Source organism: Musca autumnalis, unplaced genomic scaffold (assembly GCF_047663935.1).
Source record: "Musca autumnalis isolate F117 unplaced genomic scaffold, ASM4766393v1 scaffold_5, whole genome shotgun sequence".
Classification (NCBI taxonomy): domain Eukaryota; kingdom Metazoa; phylum Arthropoda; class Insecta; order Diptera; family Muscidae; genus Musca; species Musca autumnalis.
The window spans coordinates 155,298,526-155,315,925 of NW_027412088.1; the positions used below are offsets into that span (position 1 = coordinate 155,298,526).

A 17,400-nucleotide genomic window follows, 5' to 3' on the forward strand; every position below is an offset into this window, starting at 1 on the left:
GTGATAATATCCCTGAACATTCTCTCAGTTACCCGAGGATCTGAGGAAATGGGCAGCTCTCTGAAGCGGTGATCGGTAAATTCTCAGAACCCTTGCAAATCAGATTTTACGCCGGTCAGAGGTTATGAAATCGGGTGGTATATTTACGGAGACGATGACAGGGAGGTGGTCGGAGCCAAGGTAAATGACGGGTTGCCAGGATACTTCATTTATCAGACATGGTGCCACAATGGAGCTTTCTGGTGAGCTGTGGCAATCTCCTCTAATCCTCGTGGTATATTAGAAAGGCAAGTCCTCCTCCTCCGCTTCTTGTACGATACTTTCGCAAAACGATGTAACCATCGCAACGTTTCAAGCTACAGATGACGGTGAGCTTTGTTTCCAGGATCGCGACGACCATGATTTTTTTGCTCATAAAATCCACAATTTCGATGACATTGTTGCGGGAACCGTTACAATTGAATTAATGATGGAACGATGCGTTTCCGGGACACTGAACAACATCTTGTGGTGTTACATGCTGCGTTTGTTGTTGTTGGGGAGATTGTGTGGTTCCGACGACGACGAAGTTGGGGAAACGCTGGGAGATGTTCTTGCGCAGCAACATAGCTTCTATCGCAGCAATCCTGGAGTCGACTAAGGCCAGAACAGCCTCGGAAGTGCACCCAATCCCTATATCCATTACATCTCCCTGAAATTGACATGCGGTGTATGCGGATCTGGCAAACGGAACAGATCCATGGCCCGGGGTTCATCTCTCTGCCGGCACGGATCAAAAGAACTCGGTTCAGGCATTCTGGGATAAATTACCCATCCTGTAGCGAAAATAATAAGTTGAGGTGACGCCCTAGGTCGAAGATTCCTCCGAGTCAATGTGGTGCATAGAACCGGCCGCCGTGGGATTGTTTTAGCGGAAGTGCTCGTCCTTGCTGCACGGGTGTTGGAACAGCATGCGGCTGAGACTCCAGTCCATGTGGGAATGAAAAGTGGTGTATTTCCTAATATGGCACCAATTTTTCCAGCCATTACACTGAACGAATTTCATATTTCTCCGGTTTGCCCTGAGGTGACAGAAGCTGGCTATCAAATGTGTTATGTGAGACCTGAACACCGTATCAGGCAGTTGTTGTTCATCAACGAACGGTGAATTCTGATGACGAAGACATTTGGTTTCTTGTGAGTTGATGTTAAAATCTGACGTTGTTAGCTATCATGTGGAGGCTAAAGTTTCTGACAGTTGGGTCAAAGATATTCCCTTGGGATAGAATTGATTAGAAAAATGTTAAGGTAATGGTCAGGACAGGGGTCAATGCTCCTCCCAGGCCCTCGTAAACCATACTATAGGGTTAGTCGGACATTGATATATAGCGTAAAACCCATTAAAGGTACATTCCACACTTCCAAAACTTTGACATTTTAAACCAATAAACATTTGTTTGACAGGCCACAATACCTATGTATACTTCTTTCATGATCAACAAACCTGTTGATAAACCTAACATACCCTTACCTCAACCTTAGCGCCTATAAAAACAAACAAAATTGGAAGAAGAAGAAGCATTTAGAAATAACAAAAAAAAAACTTCTACATGGAGGTCGATGTTGTTTTGCGATCCAGCACAGTAATGAGTTCGCTCGCGTTCGCTTACGGTGGTACGGTGGTGTTTAGTACAAACTCGCATACTTGCTCCATAGCTGATAGCGCTCGTTATTCGGTTTTAAATACGTCACAAAAACGTTAATATCCGTTACAAAATAGAAAAAGCGGCGCACGCATGAATTGAGAAAATAAAATCAAAACAAAATTGAAACTTTTGAATGTGATTACGTGAATGAATGATGAGATAACGTTCGTTGTTGAGATAATTCTAGATAAAATACAAATCTAAAAACAACAGTAACAGAAAAGAGATCAGGTGTTATAACAAAAAAAGAAAAACAACAACAGAGAGTATCCAATTTCCCTTGGTAAAAAATGTGAGTGTGTAATATTTTTTGGTCTCCAATTCAATGTCATCAAAAAGAGTGTTTTTTTGTTGGCTATGTAATCAAATACAGCTTGCTGAAGAAATGTGCAGTTCGAAAAAATTGTATAAATTTTGTTCTTATCATTTGACGTGTGCAATAGCCAGGGAATTAAACATGGCTGGCTGACTTGTGATTCATTAAGTGGCATTAAAAACCGACTTTAGCCATATTAGAAACGTATTATCGTAAATTTTTATAGAGCGTTAATTTCTCGTCTTTCTTCAATTGACAGTTCAGTTGGCGAGAGAGGTACTTATTATAGGAAGGAGAGAATGACATTAAAATGTTGAGAGGAGACTGGAACGCAAATATGTAAACAATTATCGAAAATGACTTGTATGATGTTTGAATGACATTTGTTATGATAACAAAAATAAATAATAATAAAAACAGGTGAAATATCACAAAAGATGTAGGCTTTCCCATTACCTATTCCCCTATGTTAATGTTGCTAAGGGAAAAATGACAGTAAAAGAGGCTAATTTATGATCCATCATTTATATTTAGATTATAATGGTTAAAAATAGCTAATTGTCAATCAATTAATATTTACTACCAATAATTTAGATCATTTAAGCCTAAAAACGAGGTTTTAGTAATATGAGTTCTTGGAGTAGCGACGTTTATGAACGTTTATTTTAGGATCAGCTGAGCCAAAAAACTGTAACAACAGAAAGCACCACATAAAGAAACGTGCAATAACAACAGATAGCAACAGAGTACTTAACACACCTTGCCCAATTCATTCATGAAAGCACTCTTATGGGGAAATTTTGCAAAAATTTTTTCGTTGCCTACAAAAATCGTTGGACGCTAAGAAATTAAACATTTGGCATGTTCGATAACTCCCCAAGTAAACAGTATTTGCAAGTTCTTGTAACTACTTCTCATTTCTCTTTTATTGAGCAAGTTTGTTATCGAACAGCATTTTGTAAAAGTTTGTACAAACTTTTGGGTTATCGAACAGACCTATCATGAAAAAATAATTCGGTATATAGGTCTTTTACTTACTTACTTAGCTGGCCCATTACAGAACATGTGTTACATAAGCCGAACTAAGAAAAGATCTCCAACTCTCTCTGCTTACTGTTTCACTTTCTGGAATACCGCGCCTTTTCATCTCTTCATCCACTTGTGTGCTCCATCTAAGCTTAGGCCTGCCAATTCTGTGTGCACCGCCATGTGGCACGTATTTATACGCCTTTTTAGCGGGTTCATCATTGCTCATTCTTATGATATGGCCTAGCCAACGCAATCGTTGCATCTCGATACGTTTATCTATACCACTGGTGTGCACGGCCATCCACTGGTGGTTTCTGTAAAATACTCTTAATTTAATTAATTCAACAACACCTGGGCGTTTAAGTATTTTTTGTAATAATTCTTTAATAATTCAGTTGTAGCACGATTTTAGGTAACATTAGTGCTTAAAAATGTTTAAATATGTAATGAAACAACAAGAAAAATTAAATATTAATTCTCCCTTAAATTTTCTCTTTTCCTATTTTGCTCACCATTGATCTATACTGATGTTGTTGTATAGCTGATACAGCTCGTAGTTCATACGACGTCGATATTCACCGCCAACGCAGATTGGTCCATAGATCTTTCAAAGAATTTTTCTCTCAAACACACCAAGCACTGCCTTGTCTGCCTGCGCAAGTTCCCAGGCTTCTGAACCATACATCAGCACGGGTAGTATAAGTTTTTTGTAAAGCGTTGTTTTTGTTTGACGAGATGTGACCTTATTCCTAAACTGCTTACTCAGCCCGAAGTAGCATCTGTTGGCCAACACAATTCTTCTTCGTATTTCACAACTGATGTTGTTGGTTGTGTTTACGGCGGTGCCGAGGTAGACGAAGTCCCTTACTACCTCAAAATTATAGGAACCAACATCAACAGTTGACCCGATCTCTATGGACGCATTGCGCGACGACACCATTACCCACTTTAGCAGATTCCCTCTCGACTTTTTCAAAGGTATCAGTTACTTCCTTTACCGATCGACCTATGATGTCAATGTCATCAGTATAAGCAAGTAACATATGGCTGTTTGTATATATTCTGCCACTTCTTTTCACCTTCGCATCTTGTATAACCTTTTCCAGCAGAATGTTGAAAAGATCACACGAGAGGCCATCACCTTGTCTGAAACCTCTTTTGGTACCAAACTCTTCGGGAGGTTCTTTCCTATTTTAACTGACGATCGAGTCATGACATGGCTTGGAATACCATTGAACGTAGGGGGCTGCCGAAGGCTGCTTTGTAATCACCAAAAAGGTGGTAAGTGTCGATCTGCATCTCTTGGGTCCTCTCCAGGATTTGCCGCAGGGTAAATATCTGGTCAATGGTGGATGTGCCAGGTCTAAAGCCGGATTGGTATGGCCCATTTATTTCAATGACCATAGGCTTTAGTCGTTCGCACATTATCCCTGACACTATCTTATAGGCAATAGGGAGAAGACTTATGCCCCTATAGTTGGGGCATACAGTCTTATCTCCTTTCTTGTGGACGGGACACGCGTTCTTCCTGTCAGATGGTGCTAACTAGCTGATGCATACACCTTATCAGCGCATCACCTCCGGTTTTAAACAGCTCGGCTGGTAAGCCATCGGCTCCTGCTGCTTTATTATTCTTCAGCCGGTTGATTGCTGTCCTTACCTCATCTTGGCTGGGCGGTATACATTCAATACCATCTTCTGGGATTGGGACTGTGGTATCTTCGTCGTCTTCGCTGCTATTGGATACCAACAGATTTGAAAAATGTTCTTTCCATATCCTGAGTACACTATCTGTATCAGTTACCAAATTACCTTGCTGGTCTCTACAGGAGGATGTGCCTGTACCAAAGCCATCAGTTTGAGGTTTCACTATATGGTAGAACTTTCGGACTTCATTCTGGCTGCTGTACATCTCGATTTTTTCACACTAACGTCTTTCCATTTCTCTCTTTTTCCTCTCTCCTTTTCTCCCGATACCTCTCTCGTGGGCTACGCGTTGCTACTGATTGTAGAGTAACCCTATATGCCGCAATTTTCTCTTCGGTAGCAGCACGACACTCCTGGTCATACCATGGATTCCTTGGTGGAGGTCTCTGGCATCCAAGTATGGATTTTGCGGCTGTTTGCATGGAGTGGGCAATATTTTTCCATTGTCCTGATATGTTATCGGGACGAGGAGTGCTTTCAGTAAGCAATTGGGCTAATTGAGTGGAATATGCCGTGGTTATCTGTTGTGTTTGCAGCTTAAGGGGTGTTTACACTAGCCATCAATGTCATATGACCTGAACTTTTTCATCGTTATACATTCGCTAATGTGTGCAATATTGGGGATTTTCCTTACGTCATTTACTTTTTGCGTTCATACCAACAAAAATGCAGTGAAATTACGTCTCCTCATTTTCTGTGTGGGCAGATATGGAATGTTTTTATTTCGGGTCATATGACATTGATGGCTAGTGTAAACACCCCTTCACCGATGTTCAACTTCAGCGTTGTATCTGTTCGTGCTTCATTTGCAACGTTTAGACGGGTACGTACCTTTGCTGCAACAACCCAGCAAACCAATCGAACCGACATCTTAACGAAATTGGAACAAAATTCGGACGATACGTCCGATGTGTGATCCGAAATCGTAACGTTATCTTAACGAAAGTTGTATGAAGTGGTTGACATAATTTCGGAACTAAATTTCGGAGCGACATCGTATCGATTTCGATCCGATTTCGTAACGAAATCTGAAGAAAATCCTTGGGAAATTCGGAAAGGAAATTTCTTGCCGACATTCGTTCCGAAATAGGAACGAAATCGGTACAAAATCTAAACTATTTCCGCTCCGAAAAATCGTTTAGAAATCGGAACGAAATCTGAACGACGTTGCTTCCGAAATTGTTCAGACGTGTCGGACATCCGACATTTGGTTTGCTGGGAAGGTAGTGGTCCGAATCTATATTTGCTCCTCGGAACGATCGTACATCCAACACGCTCGATGAATGTCTTTCATCTATCAGGACATGATCAATTTGATTACTTGTTCTTTGATCTGGAGACAGCCAGGTGCCCTTATGAATATCGAGATGCTTAAATCTGGTACTGCTAACTACCAAGTTTTTTGCATCTGCAAAGTCTATCAGCCTCATACCATTGATGGATGTTTCACTGTGGAGACTGAATTTCCCGACTGTTGGGCCAAAGATATTCTCCTTTCCAATTTTGGCATTAAAATTGCCTAGAATAATTTTAATGTCATGGGCAGGGCAACGGTCATAAGTTTTTTCTAAGCGCTGGTAAAATATATCTTTGGTCTGTTCGTCCTTGTCTTCAGTGGGAGCATGAGCGCAAATAAAGCTGATGTTGAAGAATTTTGCTTTTAATCGAATTGCAGCGAGTCTTTCATTTACTGGGGTAAAGCTGGAGACTAGATGTTTTAACCTACGACCATCTACAAATCCGCAACTAAAATCATGCTTTGTGTCATGGCAGTTATAACACAGGGCGTCACCTTTAAGTGTTGTTGTGCCGCCTTTCCCAATCCATTGTATTTCCTGTATGGCAGTAATGTCGGCCTTGTACTTTTCAAGTACATCTGTCAATGCGTAAACTGCACCTTCTCCATAAAGAGTGCGAACATTCAAGGTGCAGATTCGTAGATCATGGTCCTTGAATCGTTTGCGGTGTTTCGTCAACTTTAGAGGGGTTTGTTTTTCTTTTCTTTTCTTTCATTTTTTCATAGAAGGCTGCTTTTTCTAGGGGAGGGTTATTGACCTGACTCCCAAACCCAAGTTTTTAACGTTCTTATGGATGAACGCGCGGCACATGTTAGCTCACTACCTTTAACGGGTGTTAAAGGCAGCTCCCCATGTGACATCACGGAGAGGTCAGTGTCCACTTGAGATGAAAGACGGACCAAGATATGTAAATCCTGGGCTTTGCCACGTTAAAGCCGGTCAGGACCGTTCCTTGGTATCTTCCATCCCCTACGTCACTTACCGGATCCCCTGGTCTTTTGCTTACCTGGCAAAGCCCAGGACTTATCTTGGTCCCTCATTCATCTCAAGTGGACACTGACCTCCCCGTGGTGTCACCTGGGGAGCTGCCTTTAACGCCCGTTAACGGTAGTGAGCTAACATGTACCGCGCGTTCACCCATAAGAACGATAAAAACTTGGGTTGGGCGTTGGGCTAGTAACTCACCCCGTCAAAACAGCTTACTATGAAAAAAAAAAACAAAGAAAAAGAAGAAAAACAAACCCCTCTAAAGTTGACGACCCCCGCAAACGTATTAAGGACCATGATCTGCGAATCTGCACCTGGAATGTCAGGACTCTTTACAGAGTAGGTGCAGTTTACGCATTGGCGGATGTACTTGACAAGTACAATGCTGATATATCGCCTTACAGGAAGTGCGATGGAATCGGGCAGATGTAAAGATCACAAACGATTACGCAATGTATTATAGCTGCCATGAAACGAAGCATGAGCTAGGTGTTGGATTTATGGTAAACCGGAGGCTTAAAAATCTTGTATCCAATTTTACTCCGGTTGATGAGAGAATTGCCACAATCCGTATAAAAGCAAAGTATTTTAACACCAGTCTCATCTGCGCCCATGCTCCGACCGAAGAGAAAGACGAACAGACCAAGGATATATTCTACGAGCGCTAAGAGAGAGTATATGACCGCTGCCCTGGCCACGACATTAAGATTGTTCTAGGAGATTTTAATGCTAAAATTGAAAGGGAAAATATATTCGGTCCCACGGTCGGCAAATTCAGTCTTCATGAGGTAACATCCGACAACGGAATGAGGCTGATTGATTTTGCAGCGGCAAAGAACATGGTAGTGAGCTGCACCAGATTCCCACACCTCGACATACACAAGGCTACGTGGATATCCCCGGATGGGAAAACAAAAAATCAGATTGATCATGTTGTGATAGATGGAAGACACTCGTCCAGTGTGTTAGATGTCCGATCGATTCGAGGTGCGAACATCGATTCGGACCATTTCCTTGTGGCAGCCAAGGTACGCACTCGTCTTAATGTTGCGGCAAAAGTGCGATCTAACACAGGACGGAAGCTGGATGTCGAGAAGCTGCAAACACAACAGACAGCACAAGCCTACTCCGCTCAACTGACTCGCATGGTGGAAAACAGCACTCCTTATCCCGATAATGTAGAAGCACGTTGGCAAAGAATAGCCCTCTCCTTTCAGACTGCCGCAAAAACCATACTTGGGTACCAAAAACCTCCACCTAAAAATTTATGGTACGATCAGGATTGTCGTAAAGCTACAGAAGAAAAGAACGCGGCATATAGAGCAACACTGCATTCAGTAGCAACACGAAGAACGAAAGAAACTTATCGGGAGAAGAGGAGAGAGGAAAAGCGTATTTTCAGAAGAAAAAAGAAGGAGCAAGAAAAACGTGAGCGTGAGAAACTCGAGATGTTCAGGAGTCAGAATGAAGACCGAAAATTTTACCAGAGTGTAAAACACCAGACTGAAGGATATGGTGGATGGCGATGAAGATACCCCAGAACCAATCGTAAATGACAATGTTGAATGTCTACCACCTAGCCAAAGCGAGGTTACGACAGCCATTAATCGGCTGAAAAACAATAAGGCAGCAGGAGCTGATGGACTTCCCGCCGAATTGTTTAAGACCGGTGTCGAAATGCTGGTAAGGAGTATGCATCAGCTAATTTGCGAAATTTGGCAGGAAGAAAGCATACCCAACGATTGAAACCTCAGCCTACTATGTCCCGTACATAAGAAAGGAGACAAAACGGTTTGTGCAAATTACCGAGGTATAAGTCTCCTTCCCATCGCATATAAAGTGTTGTCGAGCATACTGTGTGAACGGTTAAAACACATGGTCAATGAAATAATCGGGTCATACCAATGCGGTTTTAGACCTGGTAAGTCGACAATTGACCAAATCTTCACACTGCGCCAAATATTGGAGAAGACCCACGAAAGACAAATCGACACATACCACCTATTCGTCGACTATAAGGCCGCGTTCGACAGCCCAATTAGAGCAAAGGTGTTTCAAGCCATGTCTGAGTTTGGCATCCCTGCAAAACTAATTCGACTATGCAGGATGACATTGGCTGACACAAGATCAGCGGTTAAAATAGGAAAGAACCTCTCCGAGCCTTTCAACACAAAACGAGGTTTCAGTCTATCGTGTGACCTATTTAATATCCTACTGGAAAAGGTCATACGAGATGCGAATATATATACGGCCAGAGACAAAAACAGCACGATATACAATAAAGATATAATGTTGCTTGCATACGCAGATGACATAGACATAATAGGTAGATCAGCGCGAGCCGTAACAGCCACCTTTGCAAAAATTGAAAAAGAGTCTGCCAAAGTGGGTCTGGCAGTCAACGGCGATAAGACGAAGTTTATGCTATCAACACGCAAGTCGTCCAGTAGACTCGGACCAACTGTGGATGTTGATAATTATAAATTTGAGATAGTAAATGACTTTATCTACCTCGGCACCGCCATAAATAAAACCAACAATATAAGCCTTGAAATAAAGAGAAGAATAATATTCGCCAACAGATGCTACTTTTGTCTAAATAAACAGTTTGAAAGCAAAACCACCTCTCGTCAAACAAAACGTACACTTTACCGGACACTGATACTACCCGTTCTTTTGTATGGATCTGAAGCATGGGTACTTGCGAAAGCAGATGAGGCAGAACTTGGTGTGTTTGAGAGAAAAATTCTTCGAAAGATTTGTGGACCAATATGCGCTAAAAGTGAATACCGACGCCGTATGAACCACGAGCTATACCAGCCGACCGACATCGATATAGTAAAACGCATCGAACTACAACGATTGCGTTGGTTTGGCCATGTCAGCAGGATGGATAAAGATGCCCCCGCCAAAAAGGCATTTGAATACGAGCCACTCGGCGGTATACGCCCCAAGGGAAGGCCAAAACTCCGATGGAAAGACCAAGTTGAAGAAGATATCACAAAACATGGCGTCCAAAATTGGAGAAGTAAGGCAAAAGATCGGTGCGTTTGGAAATCTATTCTTAGTTCGGCTTATGGAACAAGACGTTCTGTTTAGTATAAAAGCCATCTAAGTAGTAGAAGTAGAGTATTTACACTGAAGAAAAATAACGATCGGAACTATTTGATGGCGAACAAAGGCTAGATTAAAAGGATACTATTTGCATAACGGAATGTCGGGATTCTCTATCAATTAGGGAAATTTGCTGAATTATCAAAACAGTGTGATCGATTGAATATCTCTGTAGATGGTCTCAGAGTCATCTGAGCCGTTTTCTTGTCAATGTACCAAGAAAAAATGAAAAACATTAGTATATAAAAACAAGTTAGAAAGTCGTTAAATTCGTCGTTTATATCCTCCACCACGAGCACAAAATATTAAATTACAGCAAATTTGGTTTGAAAAACCCTCGAAATACGTGTAAGTTTTCCACAAAACACAAAATTCCTGTTAACAAAACATCCAAAAAATCTTAAATGGCGGCTACTAAGACGTTTAGAAATACTGAATTTTTTCCGGTAGAAAGTTTTATGCCCCAACGAAGACTAAATACCAAATTTCAGTTATTTCCGTGGGATATTGAGGCCACAACCTTCAAACTACCGAAAATCGGGAGGTATGGTTCAATGGGTGCTATATGAGGACGTAGACCTATACCGACAAATTTCAGGTAGAAAGTTTTATAAATACCAAATCTCAGTTATTTCAGTGGGATATTGAGGCCATAAACTTAAAAATACCGAAAATCAGGAGGTACGCTTCTATTGGGACTAAACGAAGACTTGTACCAATACTGATTATTCTCTTCTGGAATATTTTATAACCCGGAGGAAGTCCAAATACCAAATTTCAATCATTTCGGTGGGATATTGAGGCCACAACCTTCAAACTACCGAAAATCGGGAGGTACCGTTCAATGGGGGCTATATGAGGACGTAGACCTATACCGATAAATTTCAGGTGGAAACTTTTATACCCCAACGAAGACTAAATACCAAATTTCAGCCATTTCGGCGTGAGAATGACGCTAAAACCTTCAAAATACCGAAAACAGGGAGGTACCATTCTATGGGTGCTTTATCAAAACGTGAACCGATATAGCCCATTTGCTATACCAAATATCTATATCAATACTATCTTAAAAATTGCGAGCTGTACCTTGATTTCAAAAGACGGACGGACAGACGGACATCGTTATATCAAGTTTTATGTTGATCAAGAATATTCATACTTTACAGGGTCTTCGATATAAGCTTCATATCATGCAAAAGTAGTGGAGTAGGGTAACACATTGTTGGCCTCGTCCGGACTATAGTCGTTGCTTACTTGTTTTAAGATTTAATCGAATTCCTCCACAAAAGGAATTTTGACGGGTTCGCCCCCGCCACGACTATAGATAACCTTTGCTTATTTGTTTTATATTTCATGCTGTCTCCAATACCCTAGTTTTCAACTCTAACACATATCGTTCTTTGCTCCCCCTTCTTATGAAATTACCATACTTATCAAATTTAAAATATTTGCAGTTACAAATTCACTACGTTGCTGAAATCTTGATATTGAGTTCGATATCACAAAAAAATGTGATCTTCTGTTACACTTCAACATCATCAGTGGAGAAGATTTTTTCTTCGTAAACAGATATTTATTTTGTAACTTTGCTTTTGGATAAAAATAACTTCCCTGTTGTAAAGACCAGCGTTTATCATTTCAACTTCAGTTGATTAAGAACAACACAATACATGCCTGTTGCTTTTTTGGAATCTCTTTGTTCTCAAGTAGCTCGTCTAAGTGATTATCGATGCAGCAAGTCTGTAAGTTTCTCGAAAGATTAAAATTATATTTATTGTTGTTTAAAGTAAAGACATGCTTCTTTTTTGTCTCCATAAAAATATTATCGGCATGAAATTATTGACTAAAAAAGATTAACGGAAAAATTCCTCAAAAGGCCCAAACGAGAAGTACAATGAAAGAAATTCTTTATCTGCCATAATTGGGAAAATGGGAATTTAATAGTCAATTTTATAGATTTCTTTGGAAGATAAATTTCTTTTGAATCGTACTTCTTTTCTTCTTTGTAATAGCGAACATTTTTTTGTCCATTTTCTGCCCAAACCGCCACATGAGTAGTACTATATTCTCTCTTCTTGTCATCTTATCAGTTCCGATATCAGTTTAGTGATAAAAAATATTAAATATGGAGCATGGTAGTATTTGCACACACTACCCGCGCGTGTTTTCTTCCAATGTTGTCGTTTTTTATTAACGTTAATGTTCTTTTTCACAGAATTTGTTGTCTTTCTAAATTACAAGTAATTTTCTTCTTTAATGCCATAATTTATTGTGGCGTTTTCAATGCTTATTTGTTGGTATATTGTTTTCAAAGCAAAACTGCTAATTAAGCAGCATTGTTGTAAATTGAAATATACGGACCTGAGGATGGCTGACGCAGCAACAAACGAAAGACAACGTGAATTTTCAATTTCTCAGGCTAAGCTCTGCCACAATCTCATATTTTGTTTTATGCTAAATATCATGGGTAATAGATAATAAGTAATGATAAAGATCTTCACATACATACATATAGGTATGTAGTATATATTTCGTTTCCATTGTCAAACAAGTAAGAACGGCGTTAAGTTCTGAACATTTTATAACCTTCGGATCGAACCTTTTATACCCTCCACCACGAACTGTATTGAAACGGTACGCCTGCACAAAGTTTAAATGAAAGGTGCTGGGAAGTTTTTGCGGATTCAAACAATTAAAAAAAAAAAAAACAAAACGAAAAAATCCCCTGAGCGCTTTTTAAATAAATCGCAGTCGATGTTCACATTTATAGGGTTTTTTAGGTTTTCACGACTTTGCTTGGAAACCGCAAGCTCTACCGCAATTTCAGTCATTTCGGTTGAATAAAGTGGCTAAAACTAGAACATTACCGAAAATCGTGGGATACCATTCTATGGGACCATATATGAAAACGTGGACCTATACCAACAAATTGCTGGTGCGAAGTTGTAAACCCGAAACGAAAGACTAAATACCAAACTACAGCCATTTCGGTGGGATATTGAGGCCACAACCTTCAAAATACAGAAAATCGGGAGGTCCCGTTCAATGAGGGCTATGTGAAAAAGTGGATTTATACCGGAAAATTTCTGGTGGAAAGTTGGTGAATACCAACATTTCAACCATTTGTGTGGGATTCTAAGGCACGACCTTCAAAATACCGAAATCGGAGGTACCGTTCTCTGAGGGCTATATAAAGACGTGGACCTGTCCCGAGATATTTCAGGTGGACAGTATGGAAACAGCTCAAAGGAAAAGAAAACACCTATGTTAAATTACCACTTCTTCGACTACGAACAGTGCTGCACCCACCTGGTTCAAAAGACACAAATTTAAGCGGGTCGACTGCTCTATAGCGACTTTGGACGCTGTGAGTGACTCTATTAAGACGCAGAGCAGGGAATTGCTCAATCTCCTTAGGGAAAGTGCGTCTCTTTATCTAAGTGGGGAAAGTTGGATGATGATATGGACATTACGGTCATCGCATCTCAATCAAACGGGCAGGCGTCCTCCTCAGCTACTCTAGGGAGCACTAAACCAGGTAATCAAGGAGCAATCCCCTCAGTGGATAGAATGTCGGTCGTTGTCGACAGACCTGTTTCTCCCAGACAAGAAGACTTGGTGGATGAGGCCCGGGAGAGAAAGGACTAGCACGGCTATAGTAGAGCTATGAATTATGAAATGAATGAAAAATTTGTGGATGAAGCCCAAGGAAAAATCTCACAGGCTTAACTCCGAGAGATAGGGTTGAATCTTCTCTTTGTGAAGCGCTTTGAAATTAAGTACCATCACGTTGAGAACGAATTTCGCTTCCTGATCCGGAGTTAGTCACCAGCCCAAAAAACTGCGTTGACTACAACGGTGTCAATCAACCTCGGAAAATCGGTGGTATCAAGCTGTTCGGATCTCTTGCGCGGACGAAGGCACGGGATCTGGTGTGTATTGTGTAGAACTGAACATCAGTTCGTACAAACTTAACGACAACTGCAGGTTGTTTTTTTTTCAGGCAGATATCTTTGCAGTGCTGAAAGTCTTATAACTACTGGTAGGAATGACAGACCTTGCATATAGGATTTTCACATTTTACGTTGCTAGCTAGGCTGCACTTAAGGAGTTAGGATCCTTCACAACTAAATCTAAGACTGGCAAGACGAGGCCAAAACTGATTGAACCCGAAATTGAGCGTATGACAAGTGCCCGCCATCGTTAGTCACCCATATTGTATCACAAGAATCGAAATTTGATATGGTGGTCTCGTTACTTAGGCCAGGCAAGGATGGCAGCAGAGGCGAATTGTACAGGCTGATCTCCCTCCTGTCGCCAGTAACGAATACTCTCGAGCACTACTCCACCTGATGATGAGAAGCGGTTTTCCAGTTGCCCAAAATCAGCATGGATTCCGAAAAATGCACAGTACCACAACAGTATTACACATCATATCAGCACATATCAGTCGACCAAACCAGAACAAGTCATGCGACCGAACGGTCATGGTGGCTCTTGACATATAAAAGGTGTTCGATACCGCCAACCATGCCAAGCTGCCAAGCTGAGAACACAGATAAGTCTTTACACATGTTAACTGATTTAGTGGATTTTTCCATCGATGAATATAAAAATATCCGCCATTAAATCCACTGCCACTATTTTCACCACATGAACTGCTCAAATGAGGCTCATCTTGAACATAGTGGTCGATGAGCATCCTGATTCCCACCACAAAGAAAGCCACAGCTATTTGCGACACGATTAGAAGTAGGAACAACATCATCAAATAGAAGGGCGGGGGCACTTGGGGTAGCGATAGAGAAACCTTGTTGACCTCTTACAAAGCAATAGGCGGATGTGTGGTAAGCTTTGTGGCGCCAGAAAGGTATGAAAATGTTACTACCACGCAGTGTATGAATATTCAAACCTGCGCCGAGGACTACAACCGGGAGTTTCTTCATGGCACCAGTGTACTATCTTCATGAGGAAACGAAGATTTTACCGAAGATTTTATGGTGCATTAGTACAACAAGCATACCTGCCACAATCTAGTCTGCCTAACTAGACACATTAGGTTAGATTTTCAAGATCTAGGGAGAGAGAGGTCCAAAGAACCCATCAGGAAGACCTGAATAGCATTTACACTGATGCAGTTACGCAGGTAGTACAAAGGTACGCTGTAAATGCCGTACTAAGAGAGGGGTGGTATCCGCAATCTAAATCCCACCTGATATGTGGCAGGGATGCTTACGGCGCTAACACCCAAACAGATACCTTGTCGATGCACCGGCAAAATCTTCCCCTTGTAATGAAATTGGTCCGCTGGTGTCATGAGGAGGCACCTGTAGCAGTTCTCTGGGCAGCAGAAGGTTGCAAGCTGCCAAGACAAACATGTCTTGTTTTAGCCCCGTTAAGATCCCGACGATGTAGCCGCTTCAATTCAAATTGGGCCTGAAACACAGGTTGAACACATCTAGCATATTCTGCAGTCCTTCTGCGATTGTTTGAGCTTTTGCATGTTTCCATTTGATCGCAGCCAACATAATTTCGTTAGATTCATTCTTGAGGATCAGATTATGAACTTCAAAGCTCTCAATGTGTATGTTTCACTTCTCCAAATAAAGCGTGCTTACCAAGTAATCCTTCACCCGAGTTGCTGCTAACCTAGTGGTTTCCTGACAGACATGTGGTTGGGATTTCAATGACCTCAGTAGAGCTGGTGGCACACCATTGCTGTTTTGTGAGACAACAGCATTGAGTTATGCTTCCTTTTGCTCTGATGCTGTATTATCACCCCTTCATTGGCGCTAAAAAACATTCACCTACTAATTTATCAGTATAGGTCTACGTTTTGATATAGCACTCATAATTTGTCAGAACAAGCCCGCCATAATTTTGGTATCCCAATGGTTTTCGGTCTCATTATCACACAGAAATGGCTGAAATTTGGTATTTAGTCTTCCTTGGGGCTATAAAACTTTCTCACAGGAATTTGTAGGTTCAGATCCACGTTTTGATATAGCCCCCATAGAAAGGTACCGTCCAATTTTCGGTATGCTATAATGTAATTATCGCACCGAAATGGCTGAAATTCGTTATTTAGTCAGAAATTTGCAGAACAAGCCCACGTTTTAAGTCTTCTTTTGGGCCAAACAGGTAGATGTTTTAATATAGCTCTCATAAACCGGTACATTTTCGGCATTTTCAAATATTTAGCCTCAATATCCCACAGAAATGGCTGAAATTTGGTATTGAGCTTTCCCGGGGCTACAAAACTTTCTCCCAGGAAGTTGTTAGTATAGGTCCACTTTTTGATATAGGCCCCTTAGGACAGTACTGCCCGATTTTCGGTATTTTCAAAGTTTTAGAATCAGCCGAAATAGCTGTTAGTCTTCCTTGGGGCCACAAATTTTTTCCCAGATATTTTTCAATACAGGTCCACTTGATGGTATAGCCCCCATAAAACGGTACCGCGCGAATTTCGATATTTTCCAGGTTTTAACCTCATTATCACACCGATATAACGAACATTTTAGTCTATAATTAAGTGTTTTTTGGGGTCACAAAATTTTCCAAAAGAAATATGACAATACAGGTCCACGTTTTCATATACCCCCATAGAACGTTACCTCCCGATTTTTGGTGTTTTGAAAGTGTTTGGTCTCATTATCTTACCGAAATGGATGAAATTTGGCATTTACTCTTCCTTGGTGCTACAAAACTTTTTCGCAGAAATTTGTCAGTATAGGCCCACGTTTTGATATAGCCCTTATAGAACATATAGCCACCAAAAGAACACCTTCAGAACAAACTCTTCTTTCAGAAGATTAGTAGCCCTCCTCATTAAAGAATAGAACAAGGTTTCCTCATAAGAGTTCAACCTCACTTCCATTAAAGACCAGTTGCTCTTCTTATTGAAGATCCCCGCTAGCAATGAAAATTCCAATTGTCGCAATTTAATTAGTCCAGAACTAGTTCTAAGCGGAACTAGTACACAATTGAAACGGAAGTAATGCGAAGGGAACCTTTATATCCCCAAGTAAACTAAGAGTTGTATAAATAATTCACATTTGTATTTTCTTAATAACTTACATATAAATGCAGCATTCTATTCCTACAGATTGTTCATATTGTTCTGGTATAAAAAAGGAATACGAAGGAAATATACAAATTGCTCTCTTCTTCTCGAGAAGAGATCTCTAACCGCTAGCAATGAAAATTCCAATTGTCGCAATTTAATTAGTCCAGAACTAGTTCTAAGCGGTACTAGTACACAATT

The 17,400-nt window shown here is 40.8% G+C and overlaps 1 protein-coding gene across 1 annotated transcript in view; it reads left to right on the forward strand.

The window, feature by feature from the left end:
- Positions 1-1,590: 1,590 nt before the first annotated feature.
- Positions 1,591-17,400, forward strand: part of LOC141387088 (uncharacterized) — a 62,181-nt gene continuing 46,371 nt past the window's right edge. Inside the window, exon 1 of the mRNA XM_073956223.1 lies at positions 1,591-1,977. The gene's annotated coding sequence lies outside the window, so the exon portion shown is untranslated. The remainder of the gene's footprint in view (positions 1,978-17,400) is intronic.